The following is a 12,561-nucleotide window of genomic DNA, read 5'->3' on the forward strand; positions in this document are numbered from 1 at the left end:
CTCTTCTTTGTTTGCTTTTTTTTGTAACCCAGTGAGTCCAATTAATACAGCCTGCTCTGACCTCTGAAGGCACCAGGCATGCACATGGCACACAGACTGACATGCAGGCGAAACACTCAGACACACAAAATATTGAGACATAATTTACACACAGCTCTTATGTGTGCAGTTTATTGGCTTTTGCTCTATCACAATATCAATTTTTAAAAATTATGCATTTATTATTATTATGTGTTCCTGGTGTGTGTATATGAGTGCGGGCACTTGTACATGCCGCAATGCTTGCGTGCAGATCCGAGGACAACTTTCTGGGGTGGGTTCTCTCCTTCCCAGTGTAGGTCCCAGGGATCCAACTCAGTTGCCAGGATTATCTGTAAGCACGCTTGCCTTCTGAACCATCTCACAAACCCCAGCAATAGAAATTTTTTTAAAAAAAACTGTGGTAAAATGCACATATTTAGTCATATTAAGGTGTGCAACTAGTACCTTTTATTCAGTGTTGTACATCTGTCACCAATGTATACGTCCCTGATTTTCATAGGAGCCGTACAATTCAGGACTGGGGGTGTGGCTCAGTGATTAAGAGCATATACTATTCTTGCAGAGGACCTGAGTTTGGTTCCTGGCACCCATGTTAAGCAATTCAAGCTACTTGTAACTCTAGTTCCAAAGGGAACTGATGTCTCTGACTTCTATGGGTGCCTGCACACACAAACACACACACACACATACACACACACACATACATACACACACACACACATACACACACACATACACACATACACACACATACACACACACACATACACACACACACACACATACACACACACATACACACACACACATACACACACACACCCAGAGGCAACTATCTATTTTCATCATCATCTATCTAAATAACAGTAATGAGAATAAATTTTAAAAGTTATACAATTATGCAATAATATTCCATTTTTTTTCATGCCCAACCTCTTGAAACTCTGATTGCATTCTGCCTCCTTGAATTTAATTATTTATTCTTATTCTAGCCTGTGCTTTTGTGTTATACTTACACAATTATTTCCAGGCTGGAGGATTGGCTCAGAGTGAGTAGTGCTTTCCCAGAGGGCCCGGGTTCGACTGCCAGCACTCACAAGGGGCACTCACATACACATATATACATAAATGAAATCTTTTTTAAAAAGTAAATAAGTCATTTGCTAAGGCAGAGCCAGGGATTTTCATCCATTTTTATCCCTAAGGATGTTCCAGTTTTAGAGCTGAAGTTTTGTTAGGGTCTTGGCCCATCCTTTTCCACCTAATATTGTCTGCTTCCTAACGGGCTGGCTGGACCATTCCGTGTTCTGTGAAGGCCGTAGTGAGGGGGACTGCCCTGGCTCCGGGTGGCCAGTTTCTCCTAGCGCTAACTGCAGGAATTGGATGTTTTGTTTTTGTAGATGATCTTTATCAAGACAAAGGCATTTCCTTCCTAGTTCTACGCTTTGGAGACGTTTTCTCATGAATGCGGACTTATTTTTTGTCCGATATTTTTCTGCCCTATATGGGCAGATATATATCCTCTTTCAGTCTATGTTTTACTTCCCAGCATCGAACTAGGCCTGCATTCTTAGAAGAAACCTCACTTCATCATGGTGTCTAATTTTTCTCTATATAGCTGGCCTCTATTTGATGATATTTTTTAGGTTGATGACGAGGGTGGGAGACATGTCTCAGCAGGCGAGTGCTCCTGTCCTGCAGAGACCTGAATTCAGTTCCCAGCATCCATGTTGGGCATCTCACATCTCCACGCAATCTGGGGTCCTCTTCTGGACTCAGGGGCACTTGGATGTATGTGAACATACCCACACAGGTGTATAATTAATAAAAAAAATTTTAATTGATAAAAATAAATAAAAATAAGAACTGATAATGAGCAGTAAACTTTAGCCAGTCTAGTAGGGGCATAATAATATTAATGCATATAATACTTTAATATTAATATATTTTAAAGTATTTTCATGTTTGTATTAATGAAGAATATTGGCCTATAGTTGTGTTTTTTGTTTGTTTGTTCAAGACAGAGTTTCTCTGTGTAACAGTTCTGGCTTTTCTGGAACTAGTTCTTATAGACCAGGATAGCCTTGAACTCACATAGATCCATCTGCCTCTGCCTCCTGAGTGCTGGGATTAAAGGCATACACCACCACCACCAGGTTTATAGTTTCTTATTTTTAATATGTCTTTGGTTTGGGTCTCATGGTGATACATGCACACACACCATGTGAACATATACAGACACCACACACACACACACACACACACACACACACACACGAACACATTTTATGATTGGCTTTCTGCTTTGATTTATTTCTTCTCTTTGTCTTTCTTTTTGTGGAAAAATACCAAAAAAATTTTGAAAAGTTGTTCTATTCTGGGTTCTCCTTTATGTGGTCTAATTTAGCATGTTTAGCATGTTCCTCTCTTACTTTAGGAGTTTTTTCTTCCTTCCTTTCCTTTTTTGTTTGTAAACTGCTAGTTAAAGTAAAAGATAATAAAAGCAATAAGCAACTCAGCAGTTTGGAGGACTTGCTGCTCTTGCAGAGGAGTTCACAACAACCTGTAACTTATCAGTTTCAGGAGATCCAACACCCTCTTCTGACCTTCATAGACACGCATGTAGTGCACACACATATACACAGGCACACACACATTCATGCACATAACATAAAATGAATAAATCAGAAGAAGGTTCTAAGGAATGAGAACACTCTGAAAGTCTATGAAGAGTGAAGCAGCCTCCACAGGACAGCGGCTGAGGATGCCCAGGGAAGTCAAGGGTAACATCTGAAGAGAGAAAGTCTGTCAGAAGCCAAGTCTTAGGTCTTTTATTGCTGTGAAGAGACACCATGACCACAGCAGCTCTTATAAAGGAAAGCATTTAACTGGGACCGACTTACAATTCAGAGGTTTATTCCATTATCATCATGGTGGGAAGCGTGGCAGCACACAGGCAAACATGGTGCTGGGGAAGGAATGTAGAGTTCCACATAGGCGGCAGGAAGAGAGAGTGACATTGGGCCTGGTTTGAGCATTTGAAACCTCAAAGCCCATTCTCAGTGACACACTTCCTCCAACAAGGCCACACCTCTCAATAGTGCCACTCCTTATGGGCCTCTGGGGCCGTTTTCATTCAAACCACTTCAAACCACATGGGCAGTCGCAAGATGGCTGGACAGCCTGGAGAATTAGAAAGGCTAAGCAGAAAAAAAGAAGCTGACTTCAGCACTCCAGCAGGGGCGGGGTAACCACAGGCTCTCCCACCACTTAGGCCAGGAGTATTGGTCTGGAGAATGACCGCTAACCCCAGCCACAGTGTAACATGAGGGCCGGCTTGTTGGGGTTTCTGTCCTGCCCAGTACCCCAAAGCCGGGCAAGCCCAAAGAAAATCACACACAAGACTCCAGAAGGTTATAAACTGATTGGCTCATTAGGTCAGGCTTCTTGTTAACTCTTATAACTTATATTAACCCATTATTCTCATCTATGTTAGCCATAATGGCTCCGTACCTTTTTCAGCTGGGCAGGTTACATGCTGTCTCTTCGGTGGTCTGCACAGGAATGGCCGAGGGAGTTTCCTCCTCCCTAGTCTTATCCTACTCTCATTGCCCCGCCTCTACTTCCTGTCTGGTTGACCCACCTATACTTCCTGCCTGGCCAATCAGCGTTTTATTAAAATACATGATTGACAGAATACAGATAATTCACCCGCACCATTTCCCTCTTTTTTTTTTTAAACAAAGGAAAATACCCATAGTCCATTTGTTGGGAATGTGGGCGTAGTATTTTAGGCTACTTCCTGCTGGTTGGGGGCGCTGATGATCTTATGGGGACCTAAAGAAAATTTAGAGTTATAATCAAGTTTTGACTGGAGTATCCTGTGAGTTTTGATCATCTCAGGCAGCAGTCTTGAACCTGTTCTGGGTGAAGAACTCAGACATCTGGGCCATCTGTTCCTGTCAGAGATTTCTCAGGTGGCCTCCCTTGATCAAAGCTGATTTTTCTTAACTCAGAATGAATCCATAGCCTTTCCTTTTCTGTGGAAACAAAAGCAAAATCTCTTCTCCAAAGTAACATGCCTTTTGACTTCAGTTTTGAAGCCAAGGTATTTTCAAAATGCCTATTTTGGGTTAGTTCAGCAGCATGTATAAACAAAAGTCTTTTAGCAGCTGTTGCTCCTTCCTCAGCATTCAAACAATTTAAAGAGAGAATAATAGCATACAGTATCAAGATTCTCTGTTTATTTTTCATCTTTATGCAGCTTTATTTCAACCTCTATTTCTTTTATTTTTACTTTTAACTTTTGGCTTTTTGAGACAGGTTCTCTGTATATATCTTTGTCCTGGAATAACTCTGTAGACCAGGCTGTCCTTGAACTCACAGAGATCTGTCTGTCTCTGCCTCCCCAGTGCTGGGATTAAAGGTGTATGCTACCACACTTTGAACTCAGAGATCTGTCTGTCTCTGCCTCCCAGGCATTGGAATTAAAGGTGTGCACTACCACACCTTGAAGTCACGGAGGTCAATATGCCTCTGCCTCCCAGGCATTGGGATTAAAGGTGTATACCACCACACCCAACTACTCCCTTTTTTTCTTTTTTACTTTTAAGAACTTTAACCTTTAGCCTGCATATATTTTTAACACATAGTAAACCATTTAGAGGTTTTCTTCGTCTTTGAACCTCTCTTTACAGTATCTCTCTCTCTTTTTTGACTACATGAGTCTTTAAGGAGAAGATTAATCCTCTCCTTTAAAGCCGTGGCTTTGACGGCTAGATCCAGCTCATTCTTTAGCTTTCCAGCCTTGTGGCTGAGGTACCAGCCAGAGCTGTGTTCACTGCCACAAATCTATGGCTTTTCAAGGTCCTTGCCAGCAAGCAAACTGAGACCACACTCAGTCGGACCGCCTGCCTGAAAGAGTCAGAATTTGCTCTGGCAGGACAGCCGGCATTTTACAACAGCGCAGCTTTTTTGCTGCTACGGCTGAAAACCCGAAAAGCATGCGTTCAGCTTTTTACCAACACCGTTTTAAGTGTTTTGTGGCAGGACCTCTTAAAGAGCTGCAAGGTTTTGCAGCTAAAGCTGAGTCAGGAAGCCTCTCTTAGATGGGAGTGTTTGCTTGCCTCTAGCAAGCAGAGCAGACCCGAGAAATTGCTGCTACCAAGAAAACATGCTTTACTCTATTTCCCAAGCTTTCTCAAGCTTTCTGTGGATTCAGTTATCCACATCTGGGTGCCATATGTAACATGAGGGGCCGGCTTGTTGGGGTTTCTGTCCCGCCCAGTACCCCAACAAGCCAGCAAGTCCCAAGGAAAATCTACATTAGGTTTCCGGAGGTTCTTCTTTTGTTTTCACAGAGGATGAGACCCTGTGGATTGCTTCTATCCCAATATGGTATGATAGACCACGTCCTCCTGAAAGGTTGCTGTGAACACCCTCAAGAAATTACTTCACTCAAGTGCCAACTGAGATGAACCTGTCAGACAGGTTTTACCATGAAAGACCTGATTAACAGTACCCCTATACAGCAGGAAGAAGTTTGGAGAGAAATAACTACGTCCATATTCCCAAATATTGTTTATAAATGTTCTTTTACATTTAAAGGGGGATATGATATAGATATGAATAATTTCATTGGTATGGATTTTAAGGTCAATTTTGTTATATGTATATATATATTTCTGATCTTGAGGTATTGTGATTGTGTAGTTCATTTTAAAAATGTAATGTATAATTAGAAAATATAGGTTGTTAATGGATAATATCGATAATAGTCAAGCTTGTAGTAATGTTAGTCTGATTTTCTAGAAGTGCACAGATATATTTCAGATAGACATTCATATCTTTCAAAGACTACAGAGCATGGCATTTAATGTTTTAATAACTTAGGACTTTTCATGACAATGAGACACGTCTGCTCCTGGCAGCACCAATCTACTTCAAGAGGAAGATGGGCATCGAAGAGGCTCCTTATGGAGTTGGTTAGCCATTTGGGCAAGAAACTGCTCTTGCCTGGACTGTTATATAAACTAGACACAGAGAACCCGCAGAGAGAGGACTGCTGAACTTGCCTAAAGGTGAGATGATCTTTCAGGGTTCCTGATTCATGAAAGAGTCTGCGAGACATTCTGCAGGACACAGCAGATAGTGACTGAATTGCCTTTGAAATTTCTTGCTTCGTGAAAATGTCTCTGGATATTATGGGCCTGAAGGCCGAAGATGGGTGCCCCAACGATACAGAGGAACTTTGGGTGACTGTCCAGGCAGCGAGATGTCTCTGTCATTTCTAGAGTTTTGGAAGTTGCTTACTTCTTGTTTACTTAGGTAATATATCCTTCTGGAGTCTTTGATGAAGTTAAAGAATGGATAGTCGTAGTTATAGTTTTCCATTATTATGATAAAGATATAGTTATAAATATTGTGACTGTAATTCTTGCTTGATAACTGTTTTGTTATGTGTAATTTTACTATGTTAAAATGAAAGCCTTTCTTTTTTGTTTAAACAGAAAAAGGGGAAATGATGGAGGAGGGTTATCTGTCTATTGTGTTATTTTCATTGGTCAATAAAGAGACTGCCTTGGCCCTTTGATAGGACAGAAAATTAGGTAGGCGGAGTAAACAGAATAGAATGCTGGGAAGAGGGCAATGAGCCAGAAGCCATGGAGCCAGCCACCAGGTCAGACATGCTGAATCTTTTCCGGTAAGCCACCACTTCGTGGTGCTACAGATTATTAGAAATGGGTTAATATCAAGATGTGAGAGTTAGTCAGTAACTAACTCTCTAGAGATAATGGGCCAGGCAGTGCTTAAATGAATACAATTTGTGTGTTGTTATTTCTGGGACTAAGCTAGCCGTGCGGGAGCTGGGTGAGGCGAAAAGCAGCCTGCCCGCAGCTCCTTACTACACCACAGGACAAGTCCATAGTTTTCATAAGCCTTAAATCCAGTTGTTGGACTTGGTGAGGCGGTGATGCCTATGGGATAGGTTAGCACTGGGGACGTCCATGTGGGTACTCTGCTTACTTTGGAGGACTGTGCCCAGGTACATCTTTAGAGGGGATGCCTTGTTTGAGACCACTGTCTGCTGGGCCTCTCTGGTGTGCAGAAAGCAGTCATGGGTCAAGGAGGACTGGACACAGACATGCTGGGAAGCCTAGATAGCAAGAGGCTTCTGTGCTGGCAGCAGCTTCACCTTCTTTGGCTGAGGGGATTGACAATAAGGAGCCAGAGGTCAACAGGCTTCTCCAACTCCATTCTTTCCTCTCTGTCGTGTGTTTTTCCATTGGCAGGACTGAGGAGTCTGAATTGCAGGTCCAGCGGATGCTGTCTGCAACCTCCTCTATCCTCGGGATGTGTAATTTCAAACAGAAATCACAGAGACCAGGAAAAATCTCAGTGCTCCAGCAAGCTCCCTGAAACCTCCATACTGCTGGACATTTAACCATGAGCCGCCCCAAGAGGTACAAACTGAGCAGTCTCAGGAGGGTGAGCAAAGGTGCCTAAAATGACTGCAGCCCTGTTAAGCAACTGACTGCACCACCCCCAGTTTGCACGACATGAAACAGAAGAGCCTCAGCTTCAGTTGGCATCATCTTCCACCTGACCACAGAATATTCTGGAGAACTCAGGAAGAGGTTGTTCTATGACATCTGCGGGGTCCCCCCCCCCTTTGGCCCTATATTTTTCCTTTTGCTCTTTTTTTTTTAAATATTTGTTAATTTCTTTTAAAATTTGCTCTTATGTGCCCCCCCGTGTGTGTGTGCACACGTGTGCGTGTACACGTGTGTACACATATGTGAGTCAGGCTGAAGTTTCTTCTGCAGTTTTTGCTTGGAAAAGAGTTCTAGTCTAAAGGCACTTTTAATTCACTGTGAGCTTTCCTGGTTCTTTCTGCTGAAGTCTGTTAGTTTTTTCCCTCGTCTGTCTACATTCCCTGGTGTTTTCTGTTGCCAGCTTCTGCAGTACGGCCTGAGCACCCAACACAGCAAGGCCAGGCCGACAGAGCTCAGCCCTCTGCTGTGCCTAGGTCCTGGAGTCCCTATCAGTCCAAGTTCTCCCGGCTTTTATGGCCAATTACTTCTTATGTTTGCTTTATAGGCAGTCTTTTTAGTCTACTTAGCAGAACAGGAAAGGCTTCCTTGACCGCATCGCTCTGGAAGCAGGTTCTGAGTGTGCACGAGTGTGCCGTCACTTCCTGCAGCTGTTCTTTATGTTTGATTTATTGCTTGTGTCCTTGACTTTCCCTTTCTTCTCCACATTTGCTTGGATCACGGTGGTGTTTGTGTGATCTGGCCCTTGTCCTCGGTGGTTTCTGTGACTTGTTTCCTTTGCTGCTCACTTCAGCAGAATCGGAAGGTTGTCATGTTTAACAACTTTCTTTCAAGAGATACTGGAGACTTCACGCACAGGAGAAGCTGTGGCAGTGTGTTCTCAGGCCTCTCTCGAAGCATCTGCTGTGCTCTGGTCATGTGTATGTGGGAAGTTCACTTCTGCAAATGCTCCAACTGTGGTTTGATGGACTGGACTGTGCTCTGGCCTAAATGTGACTGTTTGGATTAGAGCCTGTCAGGAGTAAGTAAGGTCGGGAGTATTCTTTTCTTTCCCTACGTGAGGACTCAGTGTCAAGTAGCCATGGGCAAGCCAGGAAAACAGCCCACACCAGAACCTGACCTACTGGCTCCCTGAGTTCCTGCTTTTAGCTTTACAACTGTGATAAGATAAATGTTCATTGTCTAAGTCACCCAGTCTATAGTTGGTTGTTAAAGCATCCAAAACTAATATACATGATTGTATTATTTGGGTTTAAATTTTTGATAAATAATGCCTTAGGGTTTCTAATGTTGTGGAGAGACACCATGACTGCAACAACTCTTAGAAGGGAAAACATTTAATTGGCTGACTTACAGTTCAGAGGTTCAGTCCATTATCGTCACGGTGTGACATGACAGCATCAGGCAGACATGCTGCTGGGGAGGCCGCTAAGAGTTCTACATCCTGTGCAGACAACAAGAGGTGGTCTGAGACACTGGGCGTGGCTTGAGCATAGATGAGACCTCAGAGCCCACCCCACAGTGACACACTTCCTTCAACAAGGTCATACCAACTCCAACAAAGCCACACCTCCTAATATTCACTCCCTATGAGAATATGGGGGTCAATTACATCCAAACCACCACAAATAGTTTATAAGTGATCTCCTGAAGAGACTTGTTTGTTGACAGTGTCTAACCAAGTAGTTCAGGCTGACTTTGAACTCAGGTCCTCCCACCTCAACCTTCTGAGGGTTGAGATTGCCCATTTGTGTCACCACACACAACTTTCCTCAAACAGTTTAAATAAGAATTTTAGCCATATGTGGCGGTTTTCCCCTGTAATCTCAGCATTCAGGAAGGCTGGGGTAATAGGATCATGAGTTAGAGGCCAGCCTGGGCTACCATGGTGAGTTTCAGGCTAGCATGGGGCTACATAGCAAGACTCTGTCTCAACAAATTTAAGGGAAAAGAAGGAAGTTAGTTAGGAGAGCAGAAAGATGGCTGGCTTCATCTAGCTATGTAGTATTGTTTCTGTTCTCTTCATTTGTGTAGGACGGCTTTCCATCTGGTATGATTTTCCTCAGGCCAGAAGGATATCATTTAACTTCTGTTTGTGACAGGGTCTTAGTATGTGCTGTCCCAACCTCCAAGCAGTGGAGTTACAGGTTTGAGCCACCATGACTGGCTCATTCTAGCGTTTGTTATGGGGCCAGTCTTTTGCTATTTTATGCTTGAAAGAGTCCTTATATTTCCTTTGTTCTTGAAAGATCCACGTAAAGGTCATTATTTTGTGTTTGTGTGGGGTACATGTGCACACGCCCCGACCTGTGCAGGCAGAAGACACCTTTCAGGACTCCATTGTCCCTTCCCATTGGGTGACCCTGGGCTCTAACTCAGGTTGTCCAGTTTGCATAACCAGCACATTTACCCACCACGTCATCTTCTTGGCCCTTGAAATAAGATTTTGCTGGGTAAATAGTTCTTGGTTTTCAGGAGGTGGGTGCTGCTGTCTCTGATGGCAACAGAGTGTCATTCCTGTGCTACTCTGTTCATGGGGGGACAGGGGTGTGGGCACCTGATACAATGTTTACTTTTGGAGGTAAACTTTTAAAATCTGTTATTGCTGGGGTGGTGGTGCCCACACCTTTGATCCCCAGCAAGCCCTGAATCCTAAATCATTCTCTTGTTAATTCGGGGAAATGCTATTCTACTGTGTATATTTCATGAAGCCTCCCTCTTCTCGGAATCATGGTTACATAGTTGTCAGTCTTCCAGGTAGTCCTCCCCCACCCCCACCACACACACCCTGAGACGGGGTTTCTCTGTGCAGCCCTGAGTGTTCTTCTGAAACTCACTCAGTAGACCAGGCTGGCCTCAAACAGACCTGCCTGACTCTGCCTCCCAAGTGCTAGGATTAAAGGTGTGTGCCGCTACTACCTGGCCTTCGTGGCTTTTCAGTGTGAAACCATCAGGTTAAGTGTCTCTTCACAGCAATGGAACAGTAACTAAGGCAACTTCTGGCTTCAGTGCTTTCCTCGCATCTATAAAGCCTTGGGTTCAATCGTCAGCACCGCTTAAACTGGTGTTTACACCTGGAAACCCCAGAATTTAAAACAGGAGTCAGAGGTTAGAAAGATGGTGTCGTAGGCACTGTCACACTGCTGCGAAGGGACACTGTGACCAAGGAAACTCTCACAAAGGAAAGCATTTCACCAGGGCTGGCTTACTGTTTCAGAGGTTTAGTCCATTATCATCACGGTGGGGAAGGCGAGCACACCAGAGAAGTAGCTGAGAACCACACTCTGATGAGTCAAGAGAGACTCTGGAATTGGCATGGGATTTTGAAAGCTCAAAACCCATCCCCAGTGGCACCCTTCCTCCAACAAGGCAACACCTCTTAATCCTTTTCAAATAGTGTCACTCCCTGATGACAAAGCATTCAAATATGTGAGCCTATGGGATCATTCTTACTCAAACCACCGGAGATGACTTTGCTGGTAAAAGTACTGTCTGCTCTTCCAGAGGGACTGGGTCTGATTCCAAGTCCTTACATGGCGGCTTACACCTGCCTTTAACTTCACTTCTGGCCCCTCAGGCACTGGGCATGCAAGTGCTAATAGACACAGACATACATGTAAACAAGATACATGGCATAAAGTGAAACAAAGGAAAAGAAGTGGAGGTAGGAAAATCAGAAGTTCAAGGTCAGCCTGGTCAAGGTGGTGGGACATGCCTTTAATCCCAGTACTCTGGAGGCAGAGGCAAGCAGATCTCTGTGAGTTGGAGGCCAGCCTATTCTACAAAGCTAGTTCCAGGACAGCTAGGGCTATTACACAAAGAAACCCTGCCTCAAAAAACAAACAAACAAACAAACAAAAAAAGAGTTCAAGTTCAAGCTGCATGTTGTGTTCAAAGGCAGCCTGGCATACATGAAATCCTGTCTAAAAATACATAATTTGTGTTTATTTTATGTTTCATTTTCATGGCATGCACATGTGTGCATGCACATTTTACATATGTGTTTGCACACATTAATGTGTGACTGGCTTTTCCAGGCAAGACTCAACACATAGACCAACTCAATAGAAAGGGAACCCATAAAAGACCGAAGCAAAAATTGCACCAAAGTCCAGTTCTGTGAAGTAACGAGATTGTTGCTGTTTTGGTCACTCACAGGAGTGTGGGTGAAAGGTCACAGAGACAGGACACCTCAAAGGCAGCCATCTATGACTGAAAAGTCTACTCCAGTGCGCACACTCATGATGCAGCCTTGGGGCTTTCTGCACAACCTGCACGCTGCCTGTTAATCCGAGAAGTCTCCTCTCTGAGGCTTGCCTGGTCTCCTTCCCCAGCAGCTGTCTGTACCGTCAATAAAGCTAGGGAGGGGCTTACAATCCTCCAAGCTTCCACTGTCCCAGACTTCCGGGAGGGAAGGTTTCAATTCAAGGGAACTGTTACATAATAACACACACACCATGGTGGTACATGCATGAGGCCTGGGTTTCATTTGGGGAATCAGTTTGCTTGCTCTCCCAACTTACTCACCAAGGCAGGGTCTCTAAATCAAGCCAGAACTCCTTGAACAGCTCATCTTACTAGCCAGAGTGCCCTGGGGATCTCACCTTTAAAGGCTGGAATTGCAGGTGGGCCATCACACCTACCCAGCATGCATATGGGTGTAGGGGATTCAAACTCTTGTCCTCATGTCTGCCATCTCCCCAGCCCTCATTTGTGTCATTTAAAACAGAGTTTGTGGTACTGTCACAAAGGCAATAGAAAACCAGTACTTTTAATTGAAGTTGTTCATCTTCTTTGCAAACCTGGTAACTTAGTTGGACATTGCTGTTTTGAGTTTAGAAAGGTCACAGGGTCACTCAGTGTGGCAGGAGCAGCTGCATGTTCTAAGAGGGGCCTCTACAGACATGCTATTCTTATTTATTTATTTCTTGCTCTTTTATAGACAGTGTCTCACTGAGTGGCTCTG

Source organism: Myodes glareolus, chromosome 14 (genome assembly GCF_982192425.1).
Source record: "Myodes glareolus chromosome 14, mMyoGla1.1, whole genome shotgun sequence".
Classification (NCBI taxonomy): domain Eukaryota; kingdom Metazoa; phylum Chordata; class Mammalia; order Rodentia; family Cricetidae; genus Myodes; species Myodes glareolus.